This window comes from Lutra lutra, chromosome 3, assembly GCF_902655055.1.
Source record: "Lutra lutra chromosome 3, mLutLut1.2, whole genome shotgun sequence".
Taxonomy (NCBI): domain Eukaryota; kingdom Metazoa; phylum Chordata; class Mammalia; order Carnivora; family Mustelidae; genus Lutra; species Lutra lutra.
The window spans coordinates 85,155,654-85,179,691 of NC_062280.1; the positions used below are offsets into that span (position 1 = coordinate 85,155,654).

Genomic DNA, 24,038 nt, shown 5'->3' on the forward strand with positions numbered 1-24,038 from the left:
GTTTTTGATCTTTATATAACTGGAATCCCATGGTATGTACTCTCCTTGTATATATTCTTTCAGTTTACGTTATGTTTGTGAGATTGATCCATATTGCTATGCAGTTGTTATATATTTATTCTTATGACTATATCGTATTCCATTACATGAATATATCACCCTTTATGGGCAATTGAGCAGTTTTCCAGTTTGTAGTATGAAAAATGTGCTCTGTAAACATTATTGTAAATGTCATTTACAGAATCTGTTAGGTATATACCAAGGAAGAGTAGAATTGTTGAGTTGCATGTACCCAGTTATTCAGAGTTGGCAGACATTTCCAAAGAGTTTTCCAAAGGGGTTGGTTGTACCAACTTTTGTTCTTTCTAGAAGTGAATGAAGGTTCTGGTAGATCTGAAATAATACATTTTTTAAAAATTTTTTCCTTTCCAATTATGATGTTTTTTTTTTTCTTTCCTTATTGTACTTGCTATTACCTCCAAAAAACGTTGAGTAGCTTTTTTGTCATGAATGAGAATTCAATTTTATCGAATGAATTTCCTTCATCTATTTGAGATGTTCATGTGATTTTCACTTTATTTTCTATGTGTTAAATCACATGGATTGATTTTTTAATGTTAAGCCAATCTAGAATTACTAGATTGAAACTATTTGGAAATAAGTCATCCTTTTTATATACATTTGGATTATGTTTGGTAATATTTTATTAAGGATTATTGTGTCTATGTCCAAGAGAGGAGTTGGTCTCTAACTTCTCTTTGTTATAATGTCCTTGTTCTCTTTTGGTATCAAACTTATGCTGGCCTTATAAAAAGAGAGTTCTCTTTCTATTTTCAGAAGAGTTTAAGTAATATTAGGGTTATTTCTTTAGATTTGAAAGAATTCTTTGTTGAAGTTTTTTGGGGTAGGGGTTTTATTTGTGAAAAGTTTTTAAGTAATTGGCTCAATTTCTTCATTAGACATAAGAATATTGAGACTTTTAATGTCTCTGTCAATTTTAGTAAATTGTGTTTGTTAGGGACTTTTTATAGCTCATTGAAATTGTTAAGTTTTTTGGCATAAATTTTCTTAATAATATCTTCTTTTTAAAAAAACATGTTGGTAGGATATCTGTTGATGTCCTCATTTTCATTCCTGATATTATCAATTTCTGTTGTCACCTTTTTTTTCCTTTTTTACTCATGCTACTTCATTATCAGTTTTATTAGTCTTTTCAGAGAACCAGTCTTTGGTTTTGTTGATTATCTCTATAGTGGAGTTATTTTCCCTTGATGAATATCTGATTTTGCATTCTTTCTTTCCTTCTTTATACTTAATGGGCTCATACTTTTCTGGACTTTACTCATTTATATTCTTCTGTAGTACTTCTTTAAGACTATGGTTTCCTTTGTTTAGCTCTATTCCTAAGCTTTGATAGGTCATATGCAATGGTTAGTATTCACATATTTTAAAATATTTTCTGACCATCAGCGTGATTTATTCTTAGACAAATAGCAGTTTAAAATATATATATTATTTGATTTCTAGCTTTAATTCCTCTGTGAAGATGGAAATGTTCAGTATCTAAGATACCCTATATAGTTGTTAGTCATTTGTGGCTACTGAACACTAGATACATGGCTAGTGCAATTGAGGGACTGAATTTTATTTATCTTATTTATTTATCTTTAAGGAACTGAATTTTAAATTTTAGAATGCATTTTATTTTATTTTTTTAATTTTTTTTAAAGATTTTATTTATTTATTTGACAGACAAAGATCACAAGTAGTCAGAGAGGCAGGCAGAGAGAGTGGAGGAAGCAGGCTCCCTGCTGAGCAGAGAGCCCTGATGCGGGGCTCGATCCCAGGACCCTGGGATCGTGACCTGAGCCGAAGGCAGAGGCTTTAAGCCACTGCCTTTAAGCCACCGGGCACCCCTAGAATACATTTTAGAATAAAATTTATTTAATGTAAATAGTCACATGTTGCTAGTGTCATCTCTAATAGTCAGCATAGTCAGGGTTACCAACAATTTTCTACATTGACATACTGAAGAGTATAATATTAGATGAAGACTTAACTAGTAAGTTACTGGTATTTTGAAATCTCTTGATCCGGGGTAGAATGCACAGTGTTCTCTGGAACCTAGATGTGTGTTTTAGATTTGGAGTCCAAAGGGGAACTGATTGATCCTTGGTTAACACTAATGATTCTCCTGACTATGGAGTTAATGATCTTGAGATCACTGATGATATGCTAAAATAATATTCATTGTGTTAGACGGATCTGATTACGTAATTTAGAAGAGAATTGGAAGAATGTGAAGAAAGTCTAGTATGGCTCAAGAAGGGCCAGTGACAAATATTTTAAAACCTATTCTTCACTTGTGCGTGTCTTCCCTTTCTGCCTTTCTAATTCAGCATTTATAAAAGGAATCCTCTTTCACTCCACTCCATGGTGGTATAGTCCCATAATAACATCCTAGAAAAAAGATGGGAGAGTAAAAATACAAGGTACGGTCAAAGTGGAGTGAAAGCTTGAATTCAGTAAATAACTGGGTTTCTAATTAGAAACTATGACATCTGAAAAACTAAAAATCCAATTAGAATTCAGTTATCTATTGAAGAAAACATAATTACAATCCTTATACCTTATAATTACCATCATGCTTTTCCTTATTCTTTTTGTTAAATATTTCAATGATTTACTCACAAGCTCCTATAATTTTGAGTAACTCAATGATATGTACTGATGTAGACCTTAGATAGCTAATATATTTATCTTTCACTGAATCAAAGAATATAATTATTTTCAGGGAAAACTCATGAAATCACCACCAGCAAATCCCAAGTTTCAGCGACTAGAATCATATCCTCTAGTTGTAAACAGGAGAAAAATAATCCTCTGGGGCCCTATGAACAATACTTTCCAAAAATAAAGCCCTTGTCTTTTAGTAACACATCAAAGTTGTACCATGGAGTTTGTAACAGCGCAGAGAAAAGAAACAGTTTTAAGAATACTTTAGAGCTTGGGGACATTTCAGGATGAAAGTTCTTTAGGATTTTGCTACATTGGTAGAATACCAACATTATAGTTCCTTTATGAAATGTCACCATCAGAGAGATTAATTTTAGAAATATGGGATCACAGAAATGTTTCCATTGATGTAGGTTACTTTGTTGAACTCCAAAAATGTGTCAAGAGTAACAAATCTATCTGACATGTCCAGTCAAGGATCTGTTTTAAGCAGAAACCATGGCTTGCAGGACACTGTTTAATTTTAATTTTCTTTTTCAACCACAAAAAGGAGTCTTTGTTTGCAGTTAGGATGAACACCTGTGGAATCCTTAAACATTTACAGACTTGTCTTTAAAAGCTCTATAGTACAGTTAAGATTTAATCTATCAAAGTGGTATAAATAATGTAGACATAGCCTTAGGTGCCAGTTCTTCCCACAGCACATAGAAAAACATAACAGCAGTAAGAACTTCTTCAGTGATTTTCATATAGCTCAAATATAACACTGCCAAAAAGGCAGAGGGGAGCAGTGTAATCTGGAGATATAGCCTTCTTGATGCTAGTAATAATGTGCTAAAGTTTAGAAACGGGAAATATCAGGGTTCTGGCAAAGCTAAAATTATTCAGAAGAAATAAAATTCAGATGGTTTCTTCCTCAAAAGCTTGGCTCTCATTCTGAAGTTCTTGTAATTGAAAGGAAAGTGACTATAAGAATGGCCAAGCAGTTCTGGGCCTAAGCATTGACCTTCCATATCCCTTTAATCAAATCTAACGGTATTTCCATGTTTATCCATGACAATAAAACATCTCTGCTGGACCTGAATGTGGAAGTTCAATCTAAATTTCAAACCAAGCATATATTAGACATGAAGTAAAATGTGCAAAACAGCGTATTGGCTACAAAAGGGATAACAAGAAGTGTAAGATGTGGTTCTAATTTCAGAGATGATTAAAATCTAGTAACAAAGATGAGGAGAAAATATTTGAGAGGTAACTAATACATATATAGTTGAAAGGGGAAATTTGGGGAAGGTGTTTTCTGGAAAATCTTCTTGGTAGAAGAGAAAATGAGATTTAATAATGGCAAAGCTCCACACAGGTAGATGTGATGAGGGCAGGATGTTCTTGACAGGAGTATTAATGTAGATCTGGAGAAATGGAGAGACAGGAAGTAACTGATATTAGCTGGAGAGATAGCTTTATTAGAGGAATAGAGAAGTAAGTTTGGAGATCCCCACCCGCCCCCAAAATGTGGAGGGACTGGAATTCCAAAGTGTAGTAATTTAAGAAAACAGGACTTTGGAAAACTTACCTAATGGATGGAAACCAGCATAATGTAGGTGTTCAGTAAATATTTGATGAGTTAATGAAGTGGGAGATTATCACTGAACATTTTTACAGAAAAGCAGATACATTAGGAATGAGCTCCTCACTCCCTAAGAATAGAATTAGAGTCATTAGATGATGTACTGAAAATGGAACTGCTCTTTCTGGAGCTACACATTAAGATTGGTACTAAGCTCGCAATCTAACTTTCTTTTCGCAACATAAAAGAACTGTAAACTTTGTGCTCCCCCTTTCACTTAGTGCCTCCCAAACCCTGTTATCACATGATCTTTCTTTCTGAAAGGCTACTTTTTATCCTTCCTTCTCTTTTTTTTTCTAGAGGACATATTTCTCTGTTCCAAATCACCTTCTGGGTAATCAACCCCTATCCCTTTCAGTTAGTGTTAATTACTTCCCCTTCTGTACAGAAGTGTGCACTACTCTTGTTATACTATACATTGCAAGTACAAGTCCTTTCACATGTTCATATCCCATGCTTAACTCTGCCCCTGTCAAATAATCTTTAGCATACTATATGATCACTGAATATCTACTGAGTTAAATACATACTTTCCAGTATCACAATGTTGATAGCAGAGTGAAAAATTTATAAAACAAGTTATTCCTGGAAATGAAAAAAAAAAAAAAGGTGAAGGATTGCTGTCCTCTTTGATGATGCTTCCTCAGTATCTGAAGGGAAGAAATAAGGAGGTGGTAATTCTAAGTTTCCTTGTGAATTCTAGGTTCAGCTTTTTACTAATATACTTTCTTTTTAGTTTTAGACATTTCATATATCTGCGTGTACATAAATATGCATGTATACATACACATATGTTCATATATATGTATATTATATATAATCTTAATGATCTCTCTTCTTCTGCACACAAACATGCGCACACATGCATTCTTAGTTGACAAGAGGATCTGCAAAAATGCCATGCTTCTGCCAGCGTGGCTTTCCAAACAGGTTTCTTAGAAATAAATGAAATAATCAAAACAAATCTTACTTACTTTTCCTTCAGCCATACATTTACTTGGTTACTTGTTGAGTTATTTATTTTGCTAGGAATTTCTGAATTTAGTAATTAGAGATGAGTAATGAGTAGATAGCCTATGGAACAAATCAGATAAAGATGTAGGAATTCCAAAGAAGTTTCTGAAATGTTCCTACTTTAAGCTTCTCATATCTTTTGGGGATTTTGCTTTTTTTAAAATTTAATTCCAGAAACCCACAGGTGGACTTCAGAGTTTGTGAGCTCCTTTAAATCAATATGCTACATTTAAATCAATATGTTCATTTTTCTTGGGAAATTTTCTTTTTCCCCATTGTTTTCTTTTTTGTAAAATCAGACTTGCACAATTATCTATGACTGTAAAAGTATTCTATTTTGTCTACTTTAATGTGTAAGACAATAGGTTATCTATTCAGTAATAGTAATTAGAGTAATAACCACCAAATAATCTCAAACTGATTATATCTTTTAATCTTCTTAATTCTAAGAAGTAGTTTTTTTTTTTTTTTTAGACCTTCAGTTTGCTGATGATTAAATTGAAATTCAGATCCCAAACATCCTGCATAAGCTAAATTCGTTATTCCATGGTAGGCAGTGGAGCCATGCCTCTCATCTCTCCAAATCTGCAATTCATTTCAATAGACTTGTTCCTTGCCCCATCAACCATATGTTCTCCAGGAATCTCTCTCCTTCCATCTGTTTTCCTCTGTGTACAAGCACGATTAGTCCTCGAACAGCTTGTCCAACTGTGCTCAATCTCACTTCCTACCCTGGTTTCTGGTCTTCTGAACATGGAAGGTTTGAGGGCAGAGAAAACTGACACAGCAGAATTGGTATTTTTGAGTTGGCCATCAGAAAATCAGTCTGGTCATACTTCACTGCAGGGGTTAGAATGCTGGTATAGGGAGTGGAAACGTAATCAACAGAAAGAGCTTTGTACCAGAAATTTGGAGGCAGATAAGGAAAGGAGTGAACTTGGAATAAAGCAGAGAGGAGACAGGCAAACGGAGGGGAGGCCAGTTGGTATCAAGGACCTCAGTTCAAGCAGGAAAGGCTCTGTATCTCATTCCTAGAGCTGCCAAACCTTCATAATGTTGGAGATACTGGTCCCAGGAGCCCTCAGTGACTGCCACAGTCTCTGACTATAGTCTTAAATAATCCTCTTTGGACAAGGGGAAACACTTTCAAGGAAGTTGATGCCATATCCATGTATGTACCCAACTCTCATAGGGAAATTTAAAGCATCTTAACTCATAAGTGATGCCTTTATACTGCGTGAATTCTGAGACAGCTGGAACTTTGTGAGGCTAAACCATTTTATTATTTTCTTATTCAAACCCGAGGTCCTGTATTATAGTGGGAGCATGAGTGTTTCTTCCTTCTTCCTCATCCTCTCCCTGGAGGCTTTCACCTGCCAAAACTAAGGGAAGATTTTGCAGTGCTACTTAAACCTAAAGAGGAAACAATGCTGGATTATGCTTTCTGAGGACCTCGCTCTATCTCATTTATTCTTTTTGTTTAAATTGAGGAATTGAGGTGCAGAAATGTCATACACCTAAAGGAGGTAGAAGCCTGGAGCCCTCAGATTTCTGACTCAGAACCATTCCCCTTATTCTGTGAAATGTTCAGTACACATTTTATCAATAATATTACTCACTGACCAGAAAATAAGTTGGTCGCTACTGCTTATTTTTCTTGGTATTAAGTTTAATAACTATTCCATTAGTACAATAACTTATTGCCATATAAATCCATAGTTATTTGTATCAGTGCATGCACTGAACTAATCATGTCAATGTTTAGTCCTATTATGGGCCATTTAGCTCTCCTACTACATTTGATGCAAACCAGACATTGTGATTGGCCAAACTCTAGGACACAAACAGTTTCACAAAATGTACATGTTTTCCACCACTAAAGGAACAATATGCTTTGCAAATAAATGCTATTAACATTGAAGAGGCCATCCAAAACAATATAATAAAGGTCAGCAGGATATCTCAACACCCCCTGCCTGCTTAGCCATAGGACTCTGGGCAGTGGAGGTGAAGAAAGGGTAGTGCTGAGAAAGGGAATGGGGTCCAGAGTTAAGTGATACTTGAATTGACCTTTTAGGTCACTGAGAGCCGATTGCAAACAAATTCTCAAAGCTATTGAAGTTTTTCTTTGAACTTTTCCCTTATGGATAGCTTATTTTAATCAGTAAGAAAACTTCTTCCCTGTCTGATGAAATCCTGGAGCCCTGATCCCAAAATGTCTTTGGCTGACCCAAACTTCACTTTTTGTGGCATGAAACATGGAAAATGAAAGAGCTAAAGTTTTGCAATCCTCTCTTTCCTCTGTTGAGATGGTTAGCACTATTCAGTGACTGCCCTCTCAGCCTCCATCCTGTTGTAAACAGGTAAACTCTGAGCCACTGAAGTTTTGGTTTGTAAGTTACCAGATCTTAAACAGAAGCTAGCCTGTCCTAACTGGTATATTTCACACTGTTTTCCCTAATGATAAAAAGTCTGTGGGCTTCTGCACTGGGAATAGGGAGTTGAAAGAGTTGCTTATATATTACCAATTTGGAATTTAAGCAGAATGGACACTGGTGTTCTAAGGCTAAGTTAGTTGAAGGCAAGAGTACACTTCCAATTAAGAGAAAGCAAACCTGGTAAGATGAGAAAGGGAGTGGTTTTTCCATTTAAACGTGGCTGTGAGACCCAAGTGTTTTAGAGGAGGACATTAAGTGACACTTTCTGGAATGGCATATCATCCCAGTCATTGCTAGGACAATTTTTTTAACCCTTCTGTTTCCCCCATCTGTTAAAAAAAAAAGAGAAATATTTATTACTGATATTTTTCTACTATTGTTACTAAGAAGATTAAATTAGTTAATGCATATAAAATACCTGGCATAATGCTTGGGTTTTAGTAATAAGTTACTAAATGGAAACAATTTGTTTTTAAAGATTTTATTTATTAATTTCACAGAGAGAGATCACAAGTAGGCAGAGAGGCAGGCAGAGAGAGAGATAGAGGAGGAAGCAGGTTCTCCGCTGAGCAGAGAGCCCGATGCGGGACTCGATCCCAGGACCCTGTGATCATGACCTGAGCCGAAGGCAGAGGCTTAACCCACTGAGCCACCCAGGTGCCCCAAATGGAAACAATTTTATTCCAACATTTTTTTTTCCATTCCATCTCAATTCCTGTCTGAGTATGGCCATGCTTTCTTCATCAGTGTAAGAATAATTATTTTCATTTATATGAACAGCTTACCATTTATGCCTAATGATGTGTAGCACAATAGCTGTTATACATATCATTAGATGTGTCTGATTAACCTTCTTGTAATTTTAATTGCAACACAAAATACCTCTTGTGCATACTCAGCCATCAGAGACTGGGGCTCATGAAACATGGTTGACTGCTTTCAACCTGAAAGAATTATAGGGAATGTCGATCACATCAGCATAAGTCATATACTTGAGAACAGCAGAGCACAAAGAAAAGAACAGAGTGTTAGGAGTCATGTAGACCAAGGACTGAAACCTTTAGGTCCATCACTATAATTTATTCAGTCTTCAGACAGCTTTTCTCTGTGAAACATGTCTAGTGATACCTATCATGTAGGATTTGTGAAGAATAGAGATGCTGTATATACAATGTTCCACAAGGATCTTGGAACACAGTAAAAAGTTTATTAGCTGTTACTATTTTTATAACTTTGGACTTTAATTAAATGGGACTTCTAGAAGCCCATTGTAGTTAGCTACCTCTGCTTTGCAGGTATGTTATCACATCCTCTGCTCTCATTCTCTGCAAATGCAGAATATGAGACACCAGCATCATTTGTCCAAGGTCATGTACCTTATAAGGGAAGGAGAGAAGCTGAGCCAGCTGGGTGCCCCACCTCTTTCTTCACTTCCCTCTTTCACTCAGCCTGTGCCCACTGCTGACAAAACAACCTGAGGCATACATTCTTCTTACATTTAGTCAGTGGCATCCTGTCCCTTCCCAAAGAGAGGAAGCACATTTGAGTCAGGAGGAAATACAACTGCCAAGTAGGAAAGATATCAAAGAACAGAGGATAGCTGACCTGTTCTGGGCTGCAAATATGGCAAAAAAGCCACATCAAAATGGTTCCTTGGACCCAAGAAACTTGAGAACATTAAAAATTTGTAAGTATGAGTCACACCCCCCCTGTAGGAAGGAAACTAGAGCTATCTTCTACTAACCAGAACATGGCTTCATGGGGCCTGTGCCCCAAGTTTCCCCAGCCCTGTCTTCTTTGGTTATCATCTCTGAATACTTTCTTCCTTGTTTAGAGTCTCGACTATGGCCCAGGTTAAGTATAGACTGAGTAACCTGAGCTCTCTTGGGTGAAAGCTGCACATTATCACAGTAGAGTAGCTGCTCATCAGAGGACCCCATCTGCTGTATGTAGTGTGATACTTCCTCAGAAGATTTGTGTGAACCTTGACTCAGAGCTCCATGGGAGATGAATAGACAAGTCACACTTGACTACTCGGTCTCTTTCTTGCCTGTTTTCATCTTGGCTAGGTCTTCCCTCTGAGGTCCTGGGAACAGTATATTACAGTTATTTGAATTTTGACATAGTACTTCACAAGGGAGAGGAATTACTTTACTTTTTAGACGTTTCTACAAAAAAAGTCATTGCAAGGACGAAATAAGAGAATGTGGGTTAATTAGACATATATTTGTGTGTGTTTAGAAAATATACTGGATATATATTAAGTATGTCTAGAAAAATGTCTAGAAAATGATAGTTTCCCTTTTTCTCTTACAAAATAAAACCTAAATCTAGAGATATAGAGTTATAATAAATATATTCCTGATTACTTAAAAAACTGCAAGGGTTAAAGATAGGAAAGGGTGTGAATTCCCCCATCATAATAAATATTTCATTTTCTACATTCATAAGGTAAAATTTATAAGAAAAAAAAAACAAGAAAAATTAAAAAGAAGTCCCTATGGATAAGCAGTGTACCATTAGTGTGTATTGTATGCATAGGTATATCATTCATTTTAAAATTAATTTAAATTACCTTTCAGACATCAGAAAACTTTCCATAAAGGAAGAAAAAGTAGTAGAAGTTTGACATGGCTCTTTGTTAATGAATTCAGAGTACGAATGAAGTTATTTGAGGGTAAATATTTTTCTGGTTATGATCAAATCTAGGTATGATTTCTGGTTATGAGCTTGTGGTTTAGAAGATTAAAGATGTTATAGCTGGAGGAGTTATTTTTCATCACGTTCTTAGGGAAGGTCCTGGTAAAAGCCTATCCCATGATTAAAACTGAAGATCCCATGATGCCCAATGATTAAAAAAATTCCAAACAGATGTATTTTGTAATAACTAAACACTTTGTCTCTTAATGTCTTTCTTCATTGCAATTATTGAACAGTAGGGAAGGAATTAACTTCTTTTTCTATATTAAGTGAAGTGTCAAAGAGGGAGAAAATATGCTTCTGTTTAGGTTCTACAAGCTTGAAGTTCTGAAATGTCATTTTCCTGGAAGCCATATCGTTCATATTACTGGGTTTAATGTGAAATATTGTATATAATTTATTTACATTAACAAGCCCATCTATCACACCACTGATGACTCAACTAGTTTGAGAGGAATACTATGGAAATGTTGGTGTGTGCCAGGATTGCTTGTATGTGGTATTTGGTTACTCCAGGTCTGTCTGACACATAAACCGCATGGGCCTATTTCTTGAACATGATTAAGAACATGTTAAGCACATTCGTGCTCCCATGTGCTGGTAAGGGCTGGCTGGATGGATTTGAGGAGAAATCTGTAACTCTTACATGCTCATCTAGATAACAGAATTGAGGCAGTTGTACATGAATAACAGTGAATGTTGTCTACCTTGCAAGCTGCTGAAGACGATGAGATGGTTAGAGTGCCAATAGAATATTATATAGTGTAGTAAGGACTACTTTTGATTCTCTAGGTAACTCTAGAGGAATATGAGAATAATCTCCAAAGTCCTTCTAATTGCTGTCATTGCCATGGGTAGAGCTAAACTATTTAGTGTTGAGGGTCCTGCATAAAAATAAAAAATGATTATGGTGAGAGATAATGGCTGATATGTATATATATATATTAGTTATAGTATATTATTAGTTATATATCTATATATAAAATAACACATATGAATATATATGAATAAATCTAGTGCATCAGTATCTGAATATATATAGTGCATCCAGGTACAATTATTATTTTTTTTGTTTCCTTAAATTAAAACTTATAAACTCCTTCCCTTCTCCTATAACTCAGATTTCAGAAAGTATAGAATCATGCTCTTGTCTCATCTATCCTCATTTTACAGATGAGGAGACAGTTTCAGAAAAATGAAGTAGCTTGCCAAAGGCTAAATTTTAATCAATATAATATATAGTGTGAGAGGAGTAACTACTGAATTAGGTTAGCAAAACATTATTACATAAGAGAAAGCCCTTGGGAACAGTGACAGGACAGCTTTTCTTTCCCCAGGTCATTATTCACTTTAAAAAGCAATAAATGTTCCTACCCCTCTTCATGTTTGACAGAGAGATCACAAGCAGGCAGAGAGGCAGACAGAGAGAGAGGAGGAAGCAGGCTCCCTGCCGAGCAGAGAGCCCGATGCGGGACTCGATCCCAGGACTCTGAGATCATGACCTGAGCCGAAGGCAGCGGCTCAACCCACTGAGCCACCCCGGCGCCCCCCCTCTTCATGTTTTTAAGGGCAAAGGAAGAGGTGTTCATACTTCAAAAATAAATTATTTAACCTGTACTGTGAGGCCCTGAACTTATGCTAAGAATATAGCTGTGAACAGGACAAGCATGATCCCTGCACTCAGAAACATAGCTGTGAAAAGATAAACGATTCTGGGATGAGGACATGAGAATCTTTAGGAAGGGTGCCTATCAGAACATTAGGATGAAAATTATAAATATTTGAATTTATAATTGATACAGGTTTTAACTATTTGAAGTAGATAAAATATGGAGGGAAAGAGAAAATTTAAGGTTGAATTGTGAGGAAATTCTCTTCAAACTCATTACTGTCAGGTTTGCAACTTAGTTCATGTTCAGATTAAGATTTGATTGTTAACACTTAGGCCTTGGTTTTTATTCAATACAATGGCCTTAAGTTCAAGTGTTAACCCTTCAAATACCTTCAAAGAGCAATTTAAGCTAATTTTAAATCAGAACCACTTTTCTTTCTGGATGAATCAAATAAAAAATAGTGTGCTCGGGGCACCTGGGTGGCTTAGTCATTAAGCATCTGCCTTTGGCTCAGGGCATGATCCCAGGTTCTGGGATCAAGCCCCGCATCAGTCTCCCTGCTCAGCAGGAGGCCTGCTTCTTCCCCTCCCTCTCCCCCTGCTTGTGTTTCCTCTCTCACTGTGTCTCTCTCTGTCAAATAAATAAATAAAATCTTTAAAAAAAAATTAGTGTGCTCACTCCATAATAGGGTGTTATGTGCTTTTTAGCAAATAAGGACAAGACAATGGAGTGTCTACTGTATGTCAGGCCTGTGACGGAAGAATAAGCAAAGTTATTGCCCCAAAAAACAAAGCAAATAAAATCTTACATTGGATTTTGCAAATTTAAAACTGATATAAAATGTGGATGATAGATTTTATAATGTATATTATATCATTATTATGGTTCTCCAGAGAAACAACAGGAGATACATATATGAGAGAAAGAGAGAAGGAGGGAAAGAAAGGGAAAGAAAGATACATATAGAAAGACTGACTCATTTTATAGAATTGGCTCATGCAGTTATGCAATTGTGGGGGCTGGCATGTCTGAAATTTATAGGGCAGGGCAGCAGGCTGGAAATTCAGGCAAGGTTTCTATGATGCAGTCTTGAGGAATTCTCTTTCCATTTTGGGAAACGTATGTTTGCTTCTAAGTCCTTCTGCTTCTAAGGTCTTCAACGGATGGGATGAGGCCTACTCATTGAGAGTAATCTGCTTTACTTAAAGTCAGTTGATGGTGTTAATCATATTTGCATTTACCTTCACTGTGACATTTAGGCTTGTGTTTAAGCGATTGAGCACCATAGAGTATAGCCAAGTTGACACATAAAATTAACCATTGTAGTGTATGCCCAGGGCCAAGAGCAATATTCTTGTTCCTCTGGTTGGAGGCAGAATTTTTTTAATAGAGTAGTCTTGAAAATTGTCAGTAATTCCCACTACTTAAGGTTATATTAAAACAGACCAGTATTTAAATTGAATAAAAGAAATAAAATGTTTTGGGGTGCCTGGGTGGCTTAGTGGTTTGGGCCTCTGCCTTTGGCTCGGGTTGTGATCTCGGGGTCCTAGGATCGAGTCCCGCATGGGGCTCTCTGCACTGCAGGGAGCCTGCTTCCCCACTCTCTCTGCCTGCCTCTCTGTATACTTGTGATCTCTCTGTCAAATAAATAAATAAAATCTTTTAAAAATTAAAAAAAAGAAATAAAATGTTTTAAGAATTGAAAATTGGGAAAAAATGGAGATTTGGTGTTTATTATTGTATATGATTCCTTAGTAATGGCTACTTTCATAACACTTCACTGCATAGACATCAATCCATGTAGAAAGACATGGACATAAATCCCTGTATTGATGAATTATTTTGGGAGCCTGGAATCACCTTGAATTGATCAGCCAGGTTACTTTAGAACATGATGTACAATGTTAATTTTATTATATTATGACAAATAGGGAGAAAAGAACTGATTTGCAAATGGACGACCTATCATATTGACGAATAGAAACTGCCCAAATGTAGAGGAAATGCTGATTTGGAGCAATTTACAGATATTGATGTTAATAAAAAATAGTTTTGTCATGTTAAATATAACTAGGCAAAAATTTGAAAGGATTAAGAGCTTGAAATAATTAAATGAAACTTAGAACTTAATGAGATTTTTATTAACTTCCCTTTGAACTATTTTAACTGATAAAAAAGGCTTTTAAAAAGCATCAGCATAATTTTTTTTTAAAAAAATACCATGTGATGCTTATCTTTGTATTTGTTTAGGTAATATCTGCTGTCTTCTTTCAGAGTAGCCATTCCAGAGTCAGGGTTTCTATATATAGCCTCTGTCATATACATGTACTTATCCCATAGAGAAATATTGGTGATCCAAAAAAAAAACCCAAAAAACAAAAAACAAAGAAAATTTGGTTTCAAGATAACTGTGCTTGAATTTAGTTTCCATATTTATGAGAGTTTTCCACAGAAACAAACCAACAGCATACACTGACACATAAAATTAACCATCAGAGATTCTTAATTGATTCAAACTATGAGTTAGAATAACTTGTGTAATGGTAATATAAGTAAGAAAAGAAGAGGCTACAGAATCAATATGAAGTATTTTGGGTCTGATATGCCTAAGTTTTATTCTTCAAGAGCTAGTCAGACCTAAGTACAAATAAAATTCTAATATTAACTGCAACAAAAAGGAAGATGTAAAAGGAAAATGGTGGGAGAGTAACAAGAGAAGAATGGAAGTGTCAGCTCAGGAGACAAAAGGGTATTTTATTTTATTTATTTATTTATTTATTTATTTATTTTTGCTGGTAACATGGTCCTATTTATTTCCTCCCTAGCGGGTGCTCTCTGCTACTTTTCTGCATCATTGAGAGCAGCTGCTGAATAGCATGCAGAGCTCAGCTTGTGACTTCTCTGGCACCCACATGGTTTTCTTCAAAGCCCAGGGGGAGGTTAGTGAAGAGAAATTACCAGCACAAAACAGAGGCAGAACTGAACTCGTGATCTATAACACCGATTTGTAATCCAGTTAGCTTTGTAGGTAATCCTTCCTTACTCCCCACTGTGCCATCAAACTGGCTTCAGTGAGAGATGGAGATGTATGTATTTTTCTGCCATTGACCTGTAATCAAAAGCTGTGAAAATAGAGCATACTAATTCTAGTTAGCCAAGATGGTAGTTCTTTACTCGTTCTCCTTTTTCCTTCTGGAGCTTCGACATTTTATCTCCAGTCAGAGAGATGGATAGCTGAGTAACTGCAGGCTTCTGTGCATTCTGGTCAGTTGCACTAGTCCATTATTGGGTTGTTGTACTACTACCTGCACACCCCTGTGTGCTGCGTGCTCCCATTTCCTTCACCAAGGCACTTCTGTCCTCCTGTCATGTCTAGTCCCCACAACCAGCCAGGTTAAAATAGGAATAGAAAACTTATCAACTTACTCTATTCTATGCTCTTTGATTTTTGATTTATTTTGACTTATTTTTTCTATAGTTTCAAGTTTTTATTTAAATTCCAGGTAGTGGAATTATATTATAATAGTGTAGTTTTTATAGTGTAGTATTAGTTTCAGGGTAGAATTTAGTGATTCATCACTTACATACCACACCTAGTGCTCATCACAAGTGTCCTCCTTAATGCCCATCACCCATCTAGCCCATCCCCCTGCCCACTTTCTTCCAACAACCCTCAGTTCTTTATAGTTAAGAGTCTGAAGAAAAAAAAAATAGGGGCTCCTGGGTGGCTCAGTCATTAAGTGTCTGTCTTCAGCTCAGGTCATGATTCCAGGGTCCTGGGATTGAGTCTCACGTCAGAATCCCTGCTTGGTGGATAGCCTGCTTCTCCCTCTCCCACTTACCCTGCTTGTGTTCTCTCTTGCTCTCTCTGTCAAATAAATAAATAAAATCTTTGAAAAAAAAGAGGCTGTTTTATGGTTTGAATTTCTCTTTTTTTCTCCCATGTTCATCTGTTTCTTTTCTTAAATTCCACATATGAGTGAAATCATATGTCATTTGTCTTTCTCTGGCTGACTTATTTTGTTAAGCATTATACTCTCTAGCTCCATCTACATCTTTGTAAATGGCAAGATTTCATTATTTTTATGTCTGATTAATACTTCATTGTGTGTGTGTATATATACACACACACACATACACACCCCACATCTTCTCTATTTATTAGTTGATAGACATTTGGCCTCTTTACATAATTTGGCTATTGTTGGTAATGCTGCTATAAACATCAGAGTGAATGTATCCCTTCAAATCAGTATCTTTTGTATCCCTTGAGTAAATACCTAGTAATGTAATTGCTGGGTCACAGTTAGTTCTATTTTTTTATTTTTTGAGGAACCTCCATGTTGTTATCCAGAACCGCTATACCAGTTTGCATTCCCACCAACAGTGTAAGAGGGTTTCCCTGTGTCTGCATTCTCACCAACATCTTGTTTCTTATATTCATTTTAGTCATTCTGACAGGTGTGAGGTGATAGCTCATTGTAGTTTTGATTTGTATTTCCCTGATGATGAGTGATATTGAGCATCTTTTCATATGTCTGTTAACCATCTCTTTGTCTTTTTTGGAAAAATGTCTATTCATATCTTCCACCTATTTCTTAACCGGGTTATTTGTTTATTTGAGTATTGAGTTTCATAAGTTCTTTATAGGTTTTGCATACTAACCTTTTATCAGATATGTCATTTGCAAATATCTTCTCCTATTGCAGAAGTTGCCTTTTCATTTTGTTGACTGTTCCCTTCACTGTGCAGAAGCTTTTTATAAGTCCCAATATTTCATTTTTTGTTTTCTTTCCTTTGCCTCCAGAGATGTATCTAGTAAGGAATTGTTATGGTTGATGTCAAAGAGGTTATTGCCTCTGTTCTCCTCTAGGATTTTGATAGTTTTCTGTTTCACATTTAGGTCTTTTATCCATTTTGAATTTATTTTTGTGTATGGTGTAAGAAAATGTTCCATTTTAATTTTTGCACATGTTGCTGTCCACTTTTCCTAATCATTCATTGAAGAAACTGTCTTTTTTCTATTGGATATTCTCTCTTGCTTTGTCAAAGGTTAGTCAACCATATCGTAGTAGGTCCATTTCTGGCTTTTCTTTTCTGTTCCATTGATCTCTGTGTCTGTTTTTGTGCCAGTACAATACTGTCTTGATCACTACAGCTTTGTAATATAGTCTGAAGTCTGGAATTGCGATGCCTTTAGCTTTGGTTTTCTTTTTCAAGATTTCTTTGGCTTAAACAGACTGATAACTAATAAAGAAATAGAGTAAGTAATCAAAAATCTCTCAACAAACAAGTATCCAGGGCCAGATGTCTTCTGGACATCTACCAAAGGAATTCTACCAAACATTTAAGGAAGAGTTAGTACCTGTTGTTCTCAAACTATACCAAAAAATAGAAATGGAAGGAAAACCTCTAGACTCATTCAATGAGGCCAGCATTACCTTGATTCTAAAACCAAAGACCCCACTAAAGAAGAATTTCTGGCCAATATCCCTGATGAATGTGGATGCAAACATTCCTAACAAAATACAAAGAAGTTGAATCCAACAGTATATTAAAAGAATCATTCACCACAATTAAGTAAGATTTATTTCTGGGCTTTAAGGGTGGTTCAGTATTTGCAAATCAAACACGGTGATATACCATATTAATAAAAGAAAGGATAAGAACCATATGATCTACTCAATAGATGCAGAAAAATAATTTGACAAAGTACAGCATCCATTTTTGATAAAAACCCTCAACGGAGTAGGGTTGGAGGGAACATACCTCAATATCATAAGGCTGTTTCTTTTTATTTTTTTGCCATTATAATAATAAAGTTTTTTTTGTATCATGCATTAGAGTTTCAAATAAAATATATTATTTAATGATCATATCAATCTTGTGAGATCAGAATTAGGATCTCAGTTTTCTAAATGAAGCTAAGAAAGCTTAAGTGACTTGTCCCAGTTTTACGTAGCCAATGTGTGGCAGAATTTAGGTCACATGGCTTATTTTTTTAATTAATCTTTTTATTAACGTATGTTATTTGTTTCAGGAGTACAGGTCTGTCATGAGTCTTACACAATTCACAGCACTCACCACAGCACATAACCTCCCCAGTGTCCATCACCCAGCCACCCTATCTCCTCCATCCCCACCTCCAGCAACCCTCAGTATGTGTTCTGAGATTAAGAGTCTCTTATCTTTTGTGTCCATCCCAGTTCCATCCTGTTGTATGAAAGGAGAGAAGGTTATTCTTTTTAATACAAAAGGAAGGAATTACAAATTTTAAAGATGTCCATTGAGAGAAAGTAAGCCATTAAATGCTATCAGTTTATATACTATGCATCTTGGGAAATGAACATGGAATTAGATACCATATGAAGATCCAGTAGCATTGAAGACCTTTGCAGGTTTTCGTTTTCTCACTTGGAAAGATGATTTGGTTATTTTTGAGTAAGGAGATGGATCAAATATATGTTAGCATAATTTCTAGCTGCATTCCCTCAATACTGTCTTGCAAAGACCTTGTACATTGTAACCAACAGAGAAAAACAGCAACAACAAAAAATACACAGAATAAGCCTACATTCTATACTATATAAAATTAATTAACCAACTAAATTTCTCAGTAAAAAGTAGTTATTTTAACTAATGGGTTCTTTCTTAATTAATATGGCAAAGCAGTCTTGTTTAATGTGTTTACATTTATTCTTCTCTTCCCTAGGCCGATTGTATTTTTAATCTCCCTTTTATCTTGCCAAATTCTATTAATGAGTATATTTAAATACACAAAACATTAGGTTGGGGAAAATATTAACATACACACCAACTATTCACAATTATCTAGACGTAGTTTAGCTTTCTTCCCAATCCATTTATACTAAATTTTTTTTTATTAAATCACAAATATTTTGTTCTAGGTAAGCATTAAATTTCTTTCTTATCAGACTTCTTATGTTTCTAAAAGATTTTCATTCACGAATTTTGTGTGTGTGTGTGTGTGTGTGTGTGTTAATGTTGCTAATTTTGAGGAAAATATTGCAGGTTGAATGAGAAGGGGAGGAACGAGGACTGGCTGAGTGAGAACTGCTATGAAGATTCTGAAGCTGGGATGGCCCTTTAGAGTTGTCCTCCTTTGGAGCAAAGGGGCAGGGTCTTTACACTTTCATTTGGACAAGTCATTGTATGATGGCTGACCTTATGAAGAGTGTATGACTTGAGCCAGACAGCTATATATAGCCAAGGACAATTTCCAGAGAGGGCTAGTAGCTGAGAGATACTAGCCCGCAGTAGATGAATGAGGTTGGGCTAGTCTTTGTTCTTAAAAACAAAGTATTAAAGGAGAATCTTTAAACTGTTTCAATAATTTATTTTTATCTGTACTTTTTCTTATTTATTATGTAAATGCAATTCTGTTTAAATACTTAGCACTCTTCCCAGTGCTTCTCTGAAGGTAGTTAGATACTTTTCATCTTTTCGTTTTTGGGCTACTGTCTTTACATAATATTAACAGGAAGCTGATTTAAATATACTGCAACATCCAAGTTATTTAAGCAACTGGGAAAAAGAAAGGAAAAAAGGTATATATACTCTTTTTTCTTATATATATATCACCATGTAATTTTACCCAGTTTTACACATATTTTTCTTTAAGATTTTACACATATTTCTCTTCCAACTAATCAAAACAAAATGCTAAAATAACCAAGTTAGTGTCAAGTGTTAGTTTTAAACTATAATATTTTAGTATCTTTAAGTAATATCATAGATTAAAAATGTAGTTTTATATAACAATATATTAATACTAGTGAGGAATTTAATGACAGAAAATTTGTTCAATAAGTAAGAAAAACTGAATTTTTGCATCCGTTTAGAATGTAACTTTGTTAAGTTAAAATTTAATTGAGTCTAACACTCTGTTTCCTTTGGCTCATAACTTTGAAGTCAGTCAGTCACTGTGGCCACATTTTATGATCACCCATCAGTATGGTGGTCAACCCCAGGGAGTCACATAGACCACAGTGTTAATGCACCCTCTTGTCTAGTACTCAACCTGTACAACTGTGTGTGTATGTGTATATATATATATATATATATATATATATATATATAAAATGCTTCTGAGTACTTCACTTATTTCTGCCCACTTATCATCATTTGAGGTGTTTCTTTTATTTAGAAAGTCCAACTTTTGTAGTATATAACACAGAATTAAGCACTTAATAGTGTATCAGTATATCATATTCAAGGTTCAGATTCTAAAGTTAGCACATAGGGTATAAATCATGTGTGGTTAAAACTACTCTTTAAACTGGTGCATAAGGCTGTACTATTTCCTTATGTATACTAACATTTGAGAACTATGGAGCCAGATGAAAGGAGGCTTCTAAATTAGATATAGATCTTAGAATCTCTCTTCAAAACACATATCTTATTCCTAGATAAAGAACTCTAAAATGTTTCTCTTTGACTGCAGGATTTACTTTCTCAGTTTTAAAGTTGAGTCTCTAAACTGTTAATACATATCAATAATAGTGTTTTGCTTTCAATTTGGAAAGCACTTGGCATAGTCCTGGCACACAGTAGGTGCTCTGTAAATGTTGATGAATTTGAGTCCAAGTCATTCTATTCTTTAAATAATAACAGAGAAGAAAAAGAACACTTGAAGAATGACCAGATTAGCTCAGATAATTTCTTTTTTCTTTTTCTTTTATTTATTTATTTATTTATTTGAGAGAGAGACAGTGAGAGAGAGCATGAGCGAGGAGAAGGTCAGAGAGAGAAGCAGACTCCCCGCGGAGCCGGGAGCCCGATGCGGGACTCGATCCCGGGACTCCAGGATCATGACCCGAGCCGAAGGCAGTCGTCCAACCAACTGAGCCACCCAGGCGTCCCTCAGATAATTTCTTAAGACAAGAAAAACTGACTTTCTGTATCTAAAAGCAAGACTTCGTGTTAAGCTGTAGTATTTGAAATTGTCTTATTTGTAGGTACATATATGTATTTAAGGTAGCAAAAACAATGTATTTAATATTTATGTACATAATGATAATAGTAATAGAAAGTAATAGAAATATCATCCAAGCAGAAATTCAATAAAGAAACAAGAGCACTGAATGACACATGGGACCAGATGGATTTCATAGATATATACAGAACATTCTACCCTAAAACAGCAGAATACTCATTCTTCTCAAGTGCACATGGAACTTTCTCCAGAATAGACCACATACTAGGTCACAAATCAGGGCTCAACTGATACCAAAAGATTGAGATTATTCCCTGCATATTCTCAGACCGCAATGCTTTGAAAATGGAACTCAACAACAAGAAAAAGTTTGGAAGGAATTCAAACACTTGGAAGCTAAAGATCATCCTGCTTTAGAATGTTTGGATTAACCCGGAAATTGAAGATGAACTTAAACAATTCATGGAAACCAATGAGAATGAAGACACTTCAGTCCAAAACCTATGGGATACGGCAAAGGTGGTCCTAAAAGGGGAATACATAGCCGTGCAAGCTTCCCTCAAAAAAAAAATTGAAAAATGCAGAATACACCAGCTCTCTTTATACCTTAAAGAACTGGAGAATCAACAAGTTAAGCCCCCCATACAAGAAGAGAAATAATCAAGATCAGAGAAGAGATCAATGAGCTAGAAATTAGTGATACAGTAGAACACATTAATGAAACTAGAAGCTGTTTTTTTGAAAGGATTAATGAGATTGATAAATCAATTGCGAAACTAGTCCAAAAGAAAAGAGAGAAGACCCAAATTAATAAAATTATGAATGAAAAGGGAGAGATCATGACTAACACCAAGGAAATAGAAACAATCATCAGAAATTATTATTATACAGTTATATGCCAATATGTTAAGCAACCTAGAAAAAATGGATGCATTCCTGGAAACCTAAAACTTCCACAACATGAATAGACCAATATCTAGTAACGAGATTGAAGTAGTGATCAAAACCCTCCCAAAAAACAAGAGCCCAGGACCTGACAGATTCCCTGGAGAATTCTACCAAACATTCAAGGAAGAAATAACTCCTATTCTTCTGAAGATGTTTCAAAAGATAGAAACAGAAGGAAAACTTCCAGAGTCTTTTTATGAAGCCAGCATTACCCTGATCCCCAAACCAGGAAAAGACCCCACCAAAAAAGGAGAATTTCAGGTCAATATCCCTGATGAATATGGAGGCTAGGATTCTCAACAAGATCCTAGCTAGTAGGATCCAACAGTACATTTAAAAGGTCATCCACCATGACCAGGTGGGATTTATCCATGGGATGCCAGGGTGGCTCAACATTCACAAATTAACCAATGTGATAGAACAAATCAATAAGAGAAGACAGAAGAAACACATGGTCCTCTCAATTGATGCAGACAAAGCATTTGACAAGATACAGCATCTGTTCCTGATTAAAATGATTCAAAGTATAGGGATAGAGAGAACATTCCTCAACTTCATAAAATCTATCTATGAAAAACCCACAGTGAATATCATTCTCCATGGGGAAAAGCTGACAGCCTTCCCTTTGAAATCAGGAACACAACAAGGATGTCCACTCTCCCCCCTGTTATTCAACATAGTACTAGAAGCCCTAGAAACAGCAATCAGACAACAAAAAGAAATAATATATTCAGATTGGCAAAGAAGAAGTCAAACTCTCTCTCTTTGCCGATGACATGATACTTTATATGGAAAACCCAAAAGACTGTACTCCCAAACTACAAGAACTCATACAGCAATGCAGTAATGTGGCAGGATACAAAATCGATGTACAGAAATCAGTTGCTTTCTTATACACTAACAATGAAAAAATAGAAAGGGAAATTAGAGAATCATTTCCATTTACTATAGCACCAAGAACCATAAGGTACCTGGGAATAAACCTAACCAAAGAGGTAATGGATCTGCACTTGAAGAACTACAGAACACTCATGAGAGAAATTAAAGAAGACACAAAAAGATGGAAGAGCATTCCATGCTCATGGATTGGAAGAATAAACATTGTCAAACTGTCTGTACTACTTAGAGCCATCTATACTTTGAGTGCCATCCCGATCAAAATTCCACTGACATTTTTCAAAGAGCTGGAACAAACAATCCTAAAACTTGTGTGGAATCAGAAGAGACCCCGAATTATTAAGGAAATGTTGAAAAAGAAAAACAAAACTAGGGGCATTGCGTTGCCTGATTTCAAGCTTTACTACAAAGCTGTGATCACCAATAAAGCATGGTACTGGCACAGAAACAGACACATGGACTAGTGGAACAGAGTAGAGAGCCCAGATATGGCCCCTCAACTCTATGGTCAAATAATCTTTGACAAAGCAGGAAAAAATATACAGTGGAAAAAATACAGTCTCTTCAGTAAATGGTGCTGGGAAAATTGTACAGCTATATATAAAGAATGAAACTTGACCATTCTCTTACACCACACACAAAGATAAACTTGAAATGGATAAAAGACCTCACTGTGAGGCAGGAATCAAAATCCTAGAGGAGAACATAGGCAGTAACCTCTTCAACATTGGCCACAGCAACTTCTTTCAAGATATGTCTCCAAAGGCAAAGGAAACAAAAGCGAAAATGAACTTTTGGGTCTTCATCAAGATCAAAAGCTTCTGCACAGCAAAGGAAACAGTCAACAAAATGAAGAGGTAACCCACGGAATGGGAGAAGATATTCACAGATGACACTACAGACAAAGGACTGATATCCAATATCTATAAAGAACTTCTCAAACTCAACACACACAAAATAGATAATCATGTCAAAAAATGGGCAGAAGACATGAACAGACACTTCTCCAAAGAAGACATACAAATGGCTAACAGACACATGAAAAAATGTTTATCACTATTAGCTATCAGGGAGATTCAAATCAAAACCACATTGAGATACTACCTTAC

General features: G+C 35.7%; 1 long non-coding RNA gene across 1 annotated transcript; it reads right to left on the reverse strand.

The window, feature by feature from the left end:
- Positions 1 to 1,828: 1,828 nt before the first annotated feature.
- On the reverse strand, positions 1,829 to 8,783 carry LOC125095268 (uncharacterized). Its single transcript, XR_007125830.1, has 3 exons — positions 8,698 to 8,783; positions 5,338 to 5,437; positions 1,829 to 2,460 (listed from the first exon to the last, which is right to left on the reverse strand). It is a non-coding gene; the product is annotated as an uncharacterized LOC125095268 (long non-coding RNA).
- Between the last annotated feature and the right edge of the window lie 15,255 nt (positions 8,784 to 24,038).